Source organism: Suncus etruscus, chromosome 16 (genome assembly GCF_024139225.1).
Source record: "Suncus etruscus isolate mSunEtr1 chromosome 16, mSunEtr1.pri.cur, whole genome shotgun sequence".
NCBI lineage: Eukaryota > Metazoa > Chordata > Mammalia > Eulipotyphla > Soricidae > Suncus > Suncus etruscus.
Window position 1 is genome coordinate 57,902,865 of NC_064863.1, and position 17,710 is coordinate 57,920,574.

Consider the following 17,710-nt stretch of genomic DNA (forward strand, 5'->3'; position numbering starts at 1 on the left):
TGGTCTTCTAAAAGGACTATCAGGAGCCAGAGAGATAACATATGTGGCCTTGCATGCGGCTGACAAGGGGGGAACCTGGTTTGATTCCCAGTATTCCATATGGACCTTCAACCTCCAGGAGTTTCTCAGTGCAGAGCCAGGAGTAACTCCTGAGAATCTCTGGGTCTGACCCCCAAATCAATCAATCACTCAAAAAGTTTAAAAAAAATACAAAAAGGACTATATAAGCCAAAGTAAACAACAATGGAATCAAGAGATCCAAAATCTAACAATCTAAACTTAAAATGGTCCTGTTATACTGGTAAGCCAAGGGGCAAATAAGATGCACTCTAGGAACGTTGGTGGAGGGAGATCAACACTGGTGATGGTAATGATCCTCTTTCACTATATATCTGAAATACAACTATGAAGGGCTTTGTAAATCACAATGGTTTCAATACATTAAATTTATAAAAATAGATAAGAAACATGTATCTGAATATGAATTTAAAGCAACATTTGGAATAAAAAAATTCTACATAGTACACATTTTTAAGTATATGTAGTTACTTACTATATCAGTCCCATGACTCTTTCAAATGAAAAGAAGATTTCCTAGAGCAAACTATGACTTATTCTATCCACCACTGAATATTCTTCAGAGAAGGGGACATAGAATCTTTCTGTATTAGTAAGAATTCATTAACATTTATATAGATTGGTATTTTTAGTAATGATTTAGAAATCATTTAGTAATAATTTAAATTTCTAGTAAAATTTAAATTTCAGACAATTGAGATACATTTTTGTATAAATAACTATCTTGCATGTAATATTTATGACATACTATGCTAAATAAAATAGCTAGATGACTTGAAATTTGATTTGATGTTCTGAATTTTATTTAAAACATTAATAATAAATATGTATTAATTTGCTAAGTATTTAATTATGCTTCTACTGACATGGCACATACAGGAACAGCACCAAATATAGAATGAAAAATAACCATTCTAAAACTAACTATTCATCTATGACTATGATATTAATATATGTCTTTTTGTAATAAAATGTTTATTTTTTATATTTTTAAACGTAGTTAGAGAAAATGCATCACATAGTTGACAAGGTAAGTGAAAGTAAAGTTAATTAAAATAAAGAAGGAAAAATTAAAAAATAAAGGAATAAAGTTAAAAATGAAAAAAGAAAATAAAAAACAATAGCAAAAACAATTGAGGAAATTATTGTATCTCTAATTAAGTCATGAATACAGGGGTCTGAGCAATAGCACAGCAATAGGGCATTTGCCTTGCATGCTGGTTAACCAGGATAGAACTCAGTTCAATCCTCAGTCCCAGATGGTCTCCCAAGCTAGGAGCGATTTCTGAGCGCATAGCTAGGAGTAACCCCTGATTGTAACTGGGTGTGGCCCAAAAAGCAAACACTCCCACACAAAAGTTCATGAATACAATAGCAAAAGGTTTAGTTTTCTCTTGTTATCTTTCCATTCTCTTAAATTGGTGTAAACCTAAAGGTATGATAGCATTAAACAAGAAGTTGTTCAGAGATTCATAGCACTATTACTGATACTATGAATTTTAGGGCATGTACTCAGCTTCCAGGGCTCCTGGAAGAAGGAAAGTGGGAGGGTTTCTGCACTCACTCCAAGAAACCTTGGTGGTATCCAAAGCTTTGTCAGATTGGTTTCCCAGAAGGGAATCGTAGAGTCAATGATGAGACAGGGACGTTGAAAAAATGGTGATTGTGGGTGGTAAAGGTTTCATGCATGGCTACAGCAAGATGAGGTATCTCTTCTGGAGATAGCCAGCTTTCTGCTGTATGGGTTGGTATACCCATAATCCTTCCTGGCTTAGTTTATATCTTGTTTGGAAAAAAAAGAGTGAGTCTACAATGTTGGTCCTGTTCGAAGATAGCAATTGTGTTTGTGGGTGTGGTTCAATATAATTTTCTTATATATTGGTGATAGGTTTTGTTTTGGAATGATGTATATATAAAATCTGTGATTAACCATACTGTAAACCACAGTATTTTAAACCTATTCAAAGGGGTTTAAAAATTAAATTACATTAAATTAATTGAAAAAAATTCCTATGTCTGTTGTTCCTTTCTACTCAAATTTGAGGTTCTTTAAGTTAACCCTAATATTTAAAAATATAAATTAAAAATAATTTCAAATAGTATAAATTCAACATGTACATTCAGAAGTAAATCTGATTACAAGTTGAGCAACTTTCACGAGTTTATTCTCAACTAAATACTCTCCAATGATGCTCCACAATCTCACGAGGCATCTCTAGCTTTCTAGTACATGAATACTTTAATTTGTAACATTTTCATTGTAGACATTTCTATGATCTGGGAGTATTAACTCACAACTATTGAACTTTATTTGGCTGTTTGCTTAAGAATAATCCATCCTTTGTTTAAAGATTTAGGCCAAATTTTTTCAAATTTTAGAGTTACACATTGAGTAATGGGATGCTCCAGGCATTAGTTCTTCTCTACCTGTGAACACATTAACTGCAACTGGGAGATATAACTTTGATAATGCTTTCCAAATTTTCCAAAGTATCATAATAATCCCATTTTATCATTCAAGTTTCTTAGTAGCATGTTTCTTAGCTAGTAATACATTTTTTCCATCTTTCTAGAGGACACCCTCTTTTTCTGATTATCTCTTGAATCACTAAGTATTTCTATTTAGTTTTACTTACTGCCCTTCTACACTATTAACACCCTAAAGAATGAAATTCTAGACAATTCAATACTGCTCTTCTAATTGCTCAACATTTTTTCTTGAGTAAATAATCACATTAATTCCAAAGTAGAAGATGGTGAAAATTGCCCAATTGAAATGTCACTTACCTTCAAATAGCATAATTTTAACCTTAATAAAGTTATTAACTAGGACTTTAAATGTGAAAATTTCACACAAAATTGCTGTTAATCCTATCATCAAATATATCCCTATCAATTATTTATTTATTTATTTATTTATTTGGTTTTTGGGCCACACCCATTTGACGCTCAGGGCTACTCCTGGCTATGCACTCAGAAATCGCCCCTGGCTTGGAGGGGACCATATGGGACGTCGGGGGATCGAACCGCAGTCCATCCTACGCTAGCACTTGCCAGGTAGACACCTTACCTCTAGCGCCACCTTCTCGGCCCCCCTATCAATTTTTTATATGACAGCTCACTTGAATACAGAAATAAATCTCTGGGATTGTTCTGCTGTTATGTATTAGCTTTTAAGTTTCTAACACATTCTAGAAACTAATCCAAATATATTTTCCTCACATTTTGAATGCCATTTCCATGCAGAACTTCACTGTGTATTTATATTTCAAACAACACAAACAATTAAGAACGACTTATTTTTGGTCTAAAGCATTGTATATATTCTGGCCCAGAGATGCCACAGGGGCAAAATGCCTTAGTCTTGCACATAGCTGGTTCTGATTCAGCAGCGCAGATGATCCCTCAGGAACCTCCTTGCATAATCCCTGATCACAAAACAAGAGTCTACCATGAATATAGCTGAGTGTGATCCAAATCCCAAAACAAATCAAAAACATAAACTTTGTATCTTTTTCTTAATATAATAAAATAATTAATACGTGACTTCTAAAGAACCACAAGATTCTGAGAATTTGGCTCAGTTGTATATCAATTACCTTTCATATAGGGGCCCATAATTTGATCCCAAGCATCACCCCATATACTTCAGTAGAAAGTGGCAGCAAAGATGCACAGAAAGTATCCAGTATGTAGCACTCAGAAAACACATCAACAAAGTGTCAGATCCCTGATAATTAGAGAAACAACAAAAAGAAGGGGGATCAAAGAATCCCTCACAAGTCCTACATGAGCTGCTCTAGTTTATTTTGTCTTGACAAAATTTTCCTTACTTGATTGATTGTTATTGTACCTGTTCTTTTTGTTTAGTTTGTTGTTTCTAATTGACACAAAAGTACGTTTCTTTTTAACCTGTCTGAAATAATATTCCTCCTACCATATGCATGATTTTAGGATAAATTTAAGAACAATAAGGATAATATTTATTAAAATAAATTCTACTGCTATCCTCTTTCATAAAGTTCTATTCTTTTTATACTTAAGACTAATATGTAGATAAGAGAAAGAGAGTAAAAATATATGGCAGATTGGGTAAAGGGGGACTGGATGTGGGAACTGGGGAATTGATGGCAAGAAATAAATGTGCACCAATGAAGGGATAGGCACTGAAACATTGAATGAATGAAACTCATTCATGAGCAAGTTTTTAACTGTGTATCTCACTCTAATTCAATTAAAATATTTTTAAAAACTCAAAAATATGAACAAATTGTTAATTTGTATGTACATCACAATATTAAATATTAAACATAATTCTCTTTTTATTTGTATTTTGGGGGGACACACTCAGTGATGCTCAAGGTCACTCCTGGCTATGTACTCAAAAATCATTCCTAGCTTGGGAAACCATATGGGATGCAAGGGATCAAACCACAGTCTGTCCTAGTCTAGCATGGGCAAGGTAGACACCTTACCACTTGCGCCACCGCTCCAGCCCCTAAACATAATTCTTCAGCATTTCCAATCCCAATTCCAAATAGCCCGCATTAGTAAATTCTTTAGGATTATGACTTCTAATTTAAAAATTAGAATTTAAAATTTTAGAATTAAAAATTATTTTTATTTAGCTACTGTGAAGTAAATAATTATTCAAAAGTATCCAACATACATTTTTAAAATAAAAATTAAATGAGTTATCAGCTTTATATTTTAGGATACTTTGGTACATTAGACTTATTTAACTATAATGTCCTAAATTAATTTTGTTATTTTTATACGTCAAGTTCTATGCAACAGGGGCCAAAGTGGTGGCACAAGCAGTAAGGAGTTTGCCTTGCATCGCTAACCTAGGATGGACTGCGATTCTATCCCCTAGGGTTCCATAAGGTTAACCAAACCAGGATCCATTTCTGAGTGCATAGCCAAGAAGGAGTAACCCCTGAGCATTACTGGGATGGGCCCCAAAACAAAACAAAACTCTATGCAACAATGTTTAATAAAGGCTGTCTTTTTTCATCTTTTAGTTTTGGGGTCACACCTACTTATGCTCGGGTATCCACACTTGACAATGCTTAGGGAATCATAGGCAGTACCAGAGAACCAAGCCAGGACAGCCATATGCAAGCCAAATGTCTTATCTGCTCTGTCATAAATTTTTTATCATTATTAATTATTTATAATTAATATTACATAAGTAATTAATGTGGCAGACAAATGATCGAAGCCCATGTTTAGTTTAATTATTTACACATGCTATTTGTTTTGTCATGTTTACAGATTCTTACTTGCAAAAGGCATATGCAACTTAGTTGGTTGATTCTACAAACATATGGTGTAATTACATAGATAGGTGGTGAATTTTGGGTTAGTTGGTGTTGCTACATTAGTTGTAAAAATGTTGTGACAGCAAAATCTGAAGGTTAATGTGCTAATATTACTAGCTCTTTATAAAAACTTAAATGGAATCAAATTAATATAACAATGTATAGTATATTAAGTTATTAAAATTATTTTTTACAATAAAAATCTTTGGGGCCTGGAGTGATTTTACATTGGGTAGGGTATTAGTTTTGCTTGAACCAGCCTGGGTTCAATCCCCCAGCATTCTATATGGTTCTCTGAGCACTGCCAAAAGTTATTCCTAGTAAAGAGTTAGGGTAACTTCTGCGCATTTCTAGATGTGTCACGAAAAATAAATAAATAAAATTCTCATCTTCTATTATCATAAATGGGTAGGCAATAAGCTAAACTACTATTTTTATGTGTCTTATAATATAACTAGAAAACTCCCATTTTATCACTAAACCAAATCATTTTTAGTGTAAATCATAAATAAAAGGTTTCATAAAGCATATTAAAAATTATAATTCCCAGGTGATTTGGAATTACCTGAAATATTTAGTCTAAAGAGAGACATTTTAAACATTGGATTTTTTTGTTTGTTTTTTGGGGGGTCACACCTGGCAGTACTGGGTGTTACTCCTGCCTCTGTGCTCAGAAATCACTCATGGTAGGCTCGAGGGACCATATGGGATGCCAGGATTTGAACCAGGTTTTGTCCTGTGTTGGTCCCATGCAAGGCAAATGTCCTACCACTGTGCTGTAGCTCCAGCCTCACATTGGATTTTTTTTATTCTAATATTTAGACACTCTGCTTTTAGGCCTTGGATTATATTTCTACTAACCTACCACTTTCCATTATCTCCAAATTCCAGATAGCAGTTCACAAAACTTCTTATTCTCAAATTCATGCACAAAGCACTCTATGAATCACCTACATCAGAAGTTTTGCTACTGTAAAAATAATTTGAAGCAAGCCTCCATTCAATTTCACCATCTTCCTGGGAGAAAAATGGCCCAGCTTTACTACTGAGCTCCAAAAGAAAATGATGACTCTTGACTCTTCACAGGTAAACTTGACTGATCAGACAATTTTGGGTCTTCTCAGAAGGGACAGACTCTGTTTTCTGTCTGAAGGCACAGTAGCTGGAGGTCATACCCCTTACTTCAGTAGAAATGTACCAGCTCCACAATTTAACCTTATCAAATTGCAAAGTCACCAAATTTGTCCTGGATTGACACCTCAAAACATCATAGTAGTGTAAACAGATTATGATCACAGCAAATCTGCAGGGAAAGTTGCATAGAAGACCACCAATCTCAATGAGGTGGAACAGTATCACAAAAGTCTCAACTTGCAGCAAGAACCACTCAGTAAGGGGCCGGGCGGTGGCGTTAAAGGTAAGGTGCCTGCCTTGCCTGCGCTAGCCTTGGACGGACGGCGGTTCAATCCCCTGGTGTCCCATATGGTCCCCCAAGCCAGGAGCAACTTCTGAGCACATAGCCAGGAGTAACCCCTGAGCGTTACCGGGTGTGGCCCAAAAACCAAAAAAAAAAAAAAAAAAAAAGAACCACTCAGTAAATCCATAATCAATGACTTTAGCAACATTATTAAGAGATATAATAATTATTTCAAATTTACTCTTAGTGATCTAAGTTTTTATAACAGCATTTATCTTTGTGTTGCATGAACACAAACATAAATTTCTTTGTGTCTGCAAGTTTGTGTCTGTTTGTGTTTGTGTCTGCAAGTGGGCAGGCCATGGTGGTGGGAAACTGGGAATACTGGTGGAAGCTAGGTCACTCACACTGGTGGTGGAATTGTTTTTTTTGATTTTTGTTTTTTTGTTTGTTTGTTTGTTTTTGGGCCACACCCAGTGATGCTCAGGGGTTACTCCTGGCTATGAGCTCAGAAATCACTCCTGGCTTGGGAGACCATATGGGACACCTGAATATCGAACCAAGGTCCATCCTAGGCTAGTGCGTGCAAGGCAAACTCCTTACATCCTGCGGTACTGCTCCAGCCCCTGGAATTGGTATTTTAACATTTTTTGGTTTGTTGGTTTGTTTGTTTATGGGTTACATGCAGAGGCACTCAGGGAATACTCCTGACTGTGCTCAGAAATAACTTCTGGCAGGCTCTGAAGACCATATAGGATACGGGGGATTGAATCCCAGTCAGCCACAAGCAAGGTAAATGCTCTACCAGCTGTGGCCCAGTATTTGAACTTTTATTTTTATTTTTATATACAATCTTTATTTAAGCACCATGATTACAAGCATGATTATAGTTAACTTTCAGTCACAAACAGACCCCCATCCATTTCATCAGTTCAACATTCCCACCACCAATTTTGATAGTATTTGGACTTTTCATGCCTGAAACAAATAATTGAACAACATGGTAAGTCATGGTGTTAAAATAGCTTTTTTTAATTAATATTTTTTTTGCTTTGGGAACCACACCTGTGGTCAGGGTTTCCTTTTGGCTCTGCTTTTAGGGATCACTCCTGGAAATGGTTGAATTTGGGTAAAAGTAAAAGTCTGAAGCACCATCTAGTTAAGACAAAGGAAAAAGAAAAATCAATATACCGGCCGAAGAGATAGCACAGTGGTAGGCATTTGCCTTGTAAGCAGCCCATCAAGTATGAACGGTGGTTCAAATCCTGACATCCCACATGGTCTCCCGAGCCTGCCAGGAGCAATTTCTGAGCACAGAGCCATGAGTAACACCTGAGCACTGCCAGGTCGGACCCCCCCCAAAAAAACCCAAAAAAATAAACTAATAATAATAATAATAATAATAATAATAAATTCCAACTTAAAACAACTTAAAACTGAACACTAAAGAGTAAGTTCCTCTTAATTTTCTAAGTGTGTGTGTGTGTGTGTGTGTGTGTGTGTGTGTTTCTTTTTCTTTCCTCTTGTTTTTAACCGTTTAGATTAAGTTTCACATAAGGGTTGGTGAATTACTTGATAAGAGGCTATGTTCAGTCTATCAACACAAATGTCAACTTTATCAATTCTCAGAGACACACCTAAAATAATATTTGATCACACCTGGTTAATGTATGGCCTTCTCAAAGTAACAATTTATCCTCATAGAAAATTATACTTTATTTACTTTGTGCTAATCTATAAACACTGACCTTTGAAACTGATATCTTTAAGTAATTTGGTTGCAAATTAAATGTGGGAGATGTATTTATGCCACTTTTAATCTTTCTCTAACCACATGAGGTATATAGAAATTATTTTTTAAACTGGGTGTATCTTTTGGAGAATAAATTTTATTTGATTGTGCTAAATATATGTTCTGTTACCAATTTAGAAGCTAAATCTGATTTTTATTTTATAGATGTCTCAGGAAAAGTAGCTTTAGATAATATTCTCAAAGACACATAAATGTAAGTGGCAACCAGTTGATTTGGCTTACTTGGTAAATTGTATCTCTGTCATAAGTAGGCTCCATCCAGAATCAGACAACATTTGTATTTTATCTTTATCAAGTAAAGGGTTTATAGATTATAAAAGAAATATTTCTTGATAAAGAAATTTTCTTCTGACAACATATTAATGCTATTAATGGAAAACATTTTAAAGAATGTATTAATGAATAAAATATGGCATAAATTGCTATACTTATTAGAGACAAAATATATTTCAAACTGAAGAAGCTAATAAGAGACAAAGATATATGTACCAAAATAAGTTTCTATTTAGTATTGTTTTCTTGATATAATAATCCCTTAATCATACGCACACATATATACATATATCACCAAATAATGGGACAACAAAATAGAGTAGCAATTTACTGATCTGAAAACTTTAATGTTTTTCATCATTCATCAAAAAGACAAAATAAAAAGGAAGCAACTATATTAAGTAAGGAGTTAAAAGAATTGGGCTGATTAGACACTTGTAGAAATATTCACCCTTAAAAGTCTGGGTACACAGTCTTCTCCAGTGCACTTTTTTAGGCTAGATAATATTTTGGTAAAAAATAAAATTAATAATATTATTAATTAATAATTTTTCAGATCACAATGCTAAATGGATAGAAAATAACCATAAATATTACAGAGGTCTCTGCCCTCATTGCACTAATAAACATCTTCAGTGAACAGACTTTATGCTCAGGTTGGTCCTTGTTTGATAACAAATATCAGTGTAGATAAATTTATGACTACTTAAGTTATAAATAAATAACAAAGATATCTTGCTTCAGGAGCCTTGTGCTCAGCATTTCTAGTGGGGAGCAAATCCTTCAATGAGAGGAAAACAGGTAACACGAGTGGCCGAATATGAAATATGAAATAATGAAACCACACACAAAGTATGTGGGGTCAACACATCTTCTGGCAGGAGTGCGACAAGTTTAATTTTTTGAGCAGGGAGATTTATAGAGGTAAAACTAGCCATAGGTGTAGAGAAGAATAATTATAGTCACAAAGCAAAGTACAACAGTAACAATATCTAATCTATGAGTGTGACTGTAAAAATTCTAAGTTACAAAGGAGATGGTTACAACTCAAGGCAGCTCTTAGCAAGCATACTTCAAATGCAAAATCAGGATTAGGGGGAAATAGGAAATATCTAGGCACTTGGTCTCTGCTGAGCTGGGCTCTATAGTTTTAGAGGTCAAATAAAGGAAGGACCCAAATCCCCTTAGGTGTGGTTAGGTGTGATTCCCTTTTTCTAAGGAGAGTCAATAGCCAAGGGTCTGCTTTCTGGCTTTGCCCTTGATTACCAGAAATTGCAGCTTCAAGGACACATTATCTTTGCTTTAGGTGCTAAATATTATCCAGAAAAAAAGGGTTTTCTTAGTAACTTTGATACTGAAATTTCTGAACCAAATTACTTGATAGAGGCCATAATTTTGCCTGATATTTACAAAGGCGAGATAGTCAAATACTGACTGAAAATGTAATGCCAAGCATCTCTTTGGAAATTCCTCAACCATCCACGCAGGGGAAAAAGGCATTCACAGAGTGCCTTTTGAGGAACTCCGTGGGGGTTATTTTAGTTCTCCCCACCAGGAAAATCTGAGAATACATTTGGTGGGCTGAGCTCCCCTAAAAGTTTATGTATGTCATGACAATATCTTTTTAGATAACAATGTTTATAGAAAGGAAATTGACAAAGAAAACTTGTAAAATATCAAATATGTTGTAGCTGAAAAACTATGCTACTGATAACCATATGATAAGTATAGGAAGTCAAAGGAACATAAAATAATTTCAGAAAGCAAATAAGAATAAATTCAAGAAGTAGCAGAATATGAAAGACACAGTAAAAGTGGTGTTAACTGAAAAATTTAACATAATACAGGTTATAATAGAAAACAAAGAAAAATACAAATCTACTATCTAAATTCATATTTAAGAAACGGAAAAGAGGGGCAAGAGCGAGAGTCAGTAGATAGGATAATTGCCTTTCTGGTAGGTGACCTGGGTTTGATTTCTGATACCCCATATGGTTCCCCAAACTTATTTCTGAACACAGAGCCAGGAGTAGGCCTCGAGCACTGCCAGTTATGCCTCAAAAAAAAAAAAAAAAAAAAGGAAAATAAAAGAAGCTACAAATAATAACAAATGAAACCCAAAGTCAATGGGGAAAAAAAGAAAAAATATTGAAAGTAAATAAAATTGAAATAAAACAGAACGCAAATCATCAATGCATTCAAGAGAAAGAAAGGAAAGGAGGAAGAAAGAAATAAAAATGATAAACCTATTATCTAGAATCATCACAAAATGTAAAACCAAAAATAGGTTGAGAAATGAAAGAGGAGTTTTAATAGACATCATGACATAAAAATAAATTCTATGAAAGTGTAAGGTAAAAGAATTTCTCTGCAGCTTCCAGAGGACTCGCCCTTGACCGAAAGATACATTTTTTAACTGTTGAGCTTCAGGAGGACCCTACCCCTTCCTTAATCCCAAGAATTTACCCTTGACATTTTGACTGTTACAAATCTTATGACTTGTGGTTATCTATATTTTGCAAAAAATGTAACTGAGCAAATGTCAAATGAAACCCTACTGTGAAAGTTATATAAAGGCTTGTTAAATCTTGTCGGGGTGCTCATCATCTGGCTAATGCTAAGCCACGATGGGACCCCTAACATATGCTGAATTAAACCCCTTGTTTTTGCATGGATTCTGACTCTTGGAGTCATTAGAGGGGTGCATGTGGAATTCCCGACCTTATCAAAAGCAATTAATTAACCCAGGAAAGTAAACAGGCTACAAAGTAAATATGTAAAATATTTTGATTTAGAGGTGGAAACTTTGAATTCAAGCAAAAAGAAATGAAAAAATCTCACTCAATTTTATATCAAGAAAAAATCAAGTCCCTAAGAATCAATTTACTTTAGATGATGTGAAGAATAAATGGAAAAGTGTAAGATAATATCAAAATAAATAATATGATACTATTACAATAACAATATATTATATTATAATATTATATAAAATATATATAACATTAATAAATAATAAATATACACACAGAAAAATACCTTCGTGTTCAAGAATTGGAAGACTAACTTGTTGATATGACCATCTTACCTCAAAAAGTATTTTATTTCAAAATAATCCCTATTAAAAGACAAATGCCTTTTTTCATAAACATATAATATTTATTATATTATATACAAAATGATAGATTTTCTCCCTCTTTCTTTTGGTGAGGGGTAGAACTTGGGTCAATTGTTGCTATATACAGGGCTTCCTGGTTCTGTACTCAAGGATCAATTCCATAGGTTATCAAGGGACCGTATGTGGTGCTAGGAATAAATCTTTGGGTCAGTTATAATCAAAGCAAACATGTTTAGCTCCTGTCCTAATGAATCACCACATGTATATACAGATAATTTATGATAAAGGAATTAAAAGTATTAAGTTAACTAAACCTGACATAATGTTATAGCTGAGTTTGTAAAATATTTAAGAAGAGGAGAAATAAGGGACAAAGAGAAAAAGGAAGAAAATAAGGAAGACTGGGGCCTGAGAGATAGCATGGAGGTAAAGCATTTGCCTTGCCTGCAGAAGGACGGTGGTTCGAATCCCGGCATCCCATATGGTCCCCCGAACCTGCTGGGGCGATTTCTGAGTGTAGAGCCAGGAGTAGCCCCTGAATGCTGCCGGGTGTGACCCAAAAACCAAAAAAAAAAAAAAAAATGAGGAAGGAAAGAAAAGAAGCAAGAAAGAGGAAGGAAGGAAGGAAAGCAAGAGAGAGAAAAAAGAAAAAAGAAGAATGAACAAATGAAAAAAGAAAGTGAAAAAGAAAGAAAGAAAGGAAGGAAGGAAGGAAGGAAGGAAGGAAGGAAGGAAGGAAGGAAGGAAGGAAGGAAGGAAGGAAGGAAGGAAGGAAGGAAGGAAGGAAGGAAGGAAGGAAGGGAGAAAGGAAGGAAGGAAGGAAGGAAAATACTCTGTGGCGTTCACTTTAGTGGTACATTCTGTGATTCAACAACTTAAAAAAAACTAAAAGAAATACCAAAGACAAACAAAAGGATTACAACACTGAGAAATAAACTATTGATAAAACCAAAAGGCATCCTACAGGAGAATATATTTGTACAGCATGCTCTGACAGAGGCTAATGTACAATATATATAAAGCATTCACAGAACTATACAACACAAAAAGGAGAAAGAACTAAATATTTCTCCAAAGAATAAAAGAGATGGTAATAGACACAGACACAGACACACACACACAGACACAGACACACACACACACACAATTAGGTATGTTTATTATCAGGAAAATTCATATAAAAATGAGAGTGACATATAACCTTGCACTAGTGATAATGGCCTAGCTATGGGAAAAAATAATCTAATGTCCACAGTAAGACATATGTCTTGTGTACACCCTGACTAGGTTTGATTAATAGTATCGCAAATAATCCTTGGACCCACTAGGAGTGATGCCTGATTTCAGAACCTGAATACTATCAGATGTGTCTATTCCCTAATACAAAGAAAAAAATTTAAGCTATTGAAAATATAGAGCAAGAAATTATGGGAGTGATAGGAAAAAAATAACATTCACTGTTGATGGGAATAAATACTGGTTCAACCTTTATTAAAAATGAATAGAACTTCTTGAAAGATGTTAAATAGAACTCCCATGAAATCCAGAAATTACTGTTAATTCCTAGACCAATATGCTAAGAACATAAACCATGAATTCAACATAATGTATTTGCACACCTGTCTTATTGCAGAACTATTCTAAAAGCACAGATATTGAAAGAGTGCAAGTGCCCCTGAGTGGTAATAGTAAAGAAAATTTAAATTGTTTCTTTTTTTACAATATAGATAGACCTCATAAAAGTGAAATACATCTGGAGAAAATCAATACCAGATGATCTTGATCTAACCTTAAAGAAACAAAGCAAAGTATATACATTATAAAAAGCAAAACAAAGCAAAAAAAAAAACCCTATTTAACTCTGAAATAGAACTTAGGTTACCTAAAATGGGGTAAGAGAATGGAAGCAATTATATTGCTTAATTTTCTTGGATTATAATCATCATTGAAACAGAAATGAACACAGAACTCTTCCAAACAACTACTATCAACAAATTTGTTTTCCTTCCACAAGAAAGGAAGATTTAGGCCAGAAATCGAGTACAGAGGGCAAGGAACTTGTTTTGCACCAAGCCAATACTTGGTTAGATCCCCACACTACATATGGTCTTCTGAACAAAGCAGGAGTGAGTTCTTAAGAACAAAGCCAAGAGTAAGCCCTGAACATAAATAGGTGTGGCACATAAAACCAAAACAAAACAAAACAAAAAAAGAGAGAGGGAAAGAAAAGTTTCATTTGGCAAGATAAGGTTCTTAGGAATGTGTATATGCAAATATTTTCTTCTTGATAATAAGTGAGAAAAGTCTTGTACCTAATGTTCAGTCTTCTCATTTATATTTACTACACTGTATTGATAAGGCCCTCCCCACTTTCAAAAACACAAATATGATAAATCTACTCTTGCTCACCATAGCATTATAAGCTTACATATATTCCTTCCTTTTCTTTACGGTGATTGAATAAGCCCATTGAAACACTTGCTCTTTCTCTTGTTTATCAGTTCTGGGAAAAGTAAGAAGCTGCATCTACTTCCCATACTTTTCCCTAGCATTTACATTTTCTGAAAAATAAGTTATTAAAAGCCTTCACAAGAAAATGTACTTTTGCTAGCAGGAGAGATGGCTCATGATATGCATGCAAAGGGCTTCTATCCTCAGAACCTCATGGTCCTTAGAAAAGTGCAAGAAGTGAAACAGCAGTTCGAAAACCAGCATCCCATAAGGTCCCCCTAGCCTGTCAGGAGCGATTTCTGAGAGTAGAGCCAGGAAGAATCCCTGGTGGCTACTGGGTTAGACCAAAAAATTAATAAATAGATAGATAAATAAATAAATAAAATAAAAAGAAGTGAAACAGGAGAGCAATGCTATGCAAGGCCAAGAAAGCAATGCCAGAGAATTATCAGTGTGCCAGACAAATGCCCTACCCACTATATTCACTCCATTCTCCCTTAGATGAATTTTCCTCCTAAGTTCCATCAGTGCCTTGTATATGTTAGATATTAACCACTTATCAGATAAGTATTGGGTGAATAGTTTCTCCCATTGTATCCTAGTCATTGTTTACTTTGGAATGAAGAAGCTTCTTAGTTTAATGTAGTCTCATGTGTTTATCTTTGCTTTTACTTGCTTAGTCACTGTTTTTTCATCTTTGAGGATACCTTTAGATTCAATGTCATAGTGTGTTCTGCTTATGTTTTTCTCCATGTACTGATTTAACATTTTTACATGTAGTTGACCTGTTTTCTCAGCAACACTGGTTGAAGAGTCTTTCTTGTTTTTCTTTGTATTTCTTGCTCCTTTATTAAAGATTTATTGAATGTATACTTATCATTCCATTTTAGAATATGAAAATCTATTCCATTGATCTGAGAGTCTGTCTTTGTTTCAGTACCATGAAGTTTTAATAATTATTGATCTGTAGGACAGTTTGAAATTTGGAAAAGTGATTCCACCCATCATTTTGCCAAAGACTGCTTTAGCTATTCATGGATATTTATTGTTACATATAAATTTCAAAGATTTTTGATCCACTTCTTTGAAAATATTATGAGTATTCTCATAGGGATTGCATTAAATATATACAAAATGCCTTGAGAAGCATAGTCATTTTAATGACGTTAATCTTCCCAATCCACGAGCAGGGTATTTTTTACTTATTTTTGTCCTCTATTATTTCTTTTTTTTTTTTTTTTTTTTTTTTTTTTGGTTTTTGGGCCACACCCTGTGACGCTCAGGGGTTACTCCTGGCTATGCGCTCAGAAGTTGCTCCTGGCTTCTTGGGGGACCATATGGGATGCCGGGGGATTGAACCAAGGTCCGTCCTAGGCTAGCGCAGGCAAGGCAGGCACCTTACCTCCAGCGCCACCGCCCGGCCCCGTCCTCTATTATTTCTTGAAGCAGTGTTTTGTAGTTGTCTCTGTACAGGTCTTTCACCTCTATAGTTGAATTAATTCAAATTTCTTTGATTTCCTGAGGCATAATTGTGAAGAGGATTATTTTTAATAAATTTTTCTTCTTTCACTATTTGTATATAGAAAAGTGATTGAGTTTTGCATATTTATTTTGTATCCTGACACTTTATTATATAAATGTTTTTTTTCTAGAATTGAAATTTTTTTTTCTTTTGTTGAGTTTAGGATTTTCTAGATACTGTGTCACTTCATCTGCAATCAGATGCAAAAAGCGAAAGCTTAATTACTTTGTTTCTTATAGAAACAACTTTGTTTCCTGTAAAATTGTTTTTGTAGAAATTTTCAGGCAAGTACATTTAGTACTATATTGAATAGAAGTGGCAAAAGGGGGCAACCTTATCTTGTAACAGATCTTAGAATAAAGGATTACATTCCTGGGATGAATTTTACTTGGTCATGGTATATAAGCTTCTTGATAAGTTGTTGGATTCCATTGTTAGTATTTTGGTGAAGATCTTTGCATCTATGTTTATCAAGTATATCAGTCTCCTAATTTGTGGTATCTTTGCCTGCTTTGTTATCAGGTAATGTTAGCCTCTTAAAACTATTTCTTCATTTCTTCTCCATTTCTTCAATTTCCTAAAGAACTTGAAAAGGATCGGCAGTATTCCCTATTTAAAGGTTTGAAAGAATTCACCAGTGAATCCATCTGGGCCTGGGCTTTTGTTTTTAAGTATTTTTTTTACAATTTAATAGCCTGATTATCATTACAATTTTCTCACTTTTGATAGGTCTGTTCAGGTATTTCAGATTATGTTAATTCAGCTTTTTAAGTTTATAGAAGTCCTAAAATTTATCCATTTCTTTTATAATCTTAACTTTTGTGGCATAAAAAAATCTCAAAATAGTCTTTGATTACCCTCTAAATTTATATAGTATCTGTAGTGACATCCCCTTTTCATTTCTGATTCTGTTTATTAAGTTTCTATCTCCCTTTTTCTGTGAGGCTTACTAAAAATTTCTTGATCCTGTTTATATTTTTAAAGAAATAACTCTTGCTTTCATTTATCATTTGAATTGATTTTGGATGTACAGAACATTCATTTAAGCTCTAAGATTTATTGTTTCCTTCTGCCTGCTTGCTTTCAGTTCTTGTTAATTCTATTCCAATTTCTTAAGCTGTGCCAAGAAGTTATTTCCATAGACTTTTTCTTCCTTTTTGACGAATGTTTGTAAAGCTAAAAACTTTTCTCTTAATATCACATATTTTGTGTCTCACAAATTTTGATAATTCATTTCACCATTGTCATTTGTTTTCTAGGATCTTTTGATTTCCTCTTGGATTATATCTATGATCCACTCATTACTCAACAAGTGAGCTGTTTAATTTCTAGGTTTTAAAGTTGTTTCTCCATTTCTGTTTGTAATTTACTCTTTTTTGGGTGCACCATAGTAGGAAAAGATAATTGATACAATTTCTATCCTATTTATTTATTTATTTGTTTATTTTTGTGGGTTTTGGGTCACAACCAGCAGTGCTCAGGGGTTATTCCTGGCTCCATGCTCAGAAATTGCTCCTGGCAGGCACAAGGGACCATATGGGACACTGGGATTCGAACCGATGACCTTCTGCATGAAAGGTAAACGCCTTACCTCCATGCTATCTCTCCGGCCCCTATTCTCTTTATTTTTATGTAATACGTATTATAGCTCAGTATATGGTTTATCTTGGAGAATGTCCCTCATGCATTGGAGATAAAAACATGTATTCAGCTTTTA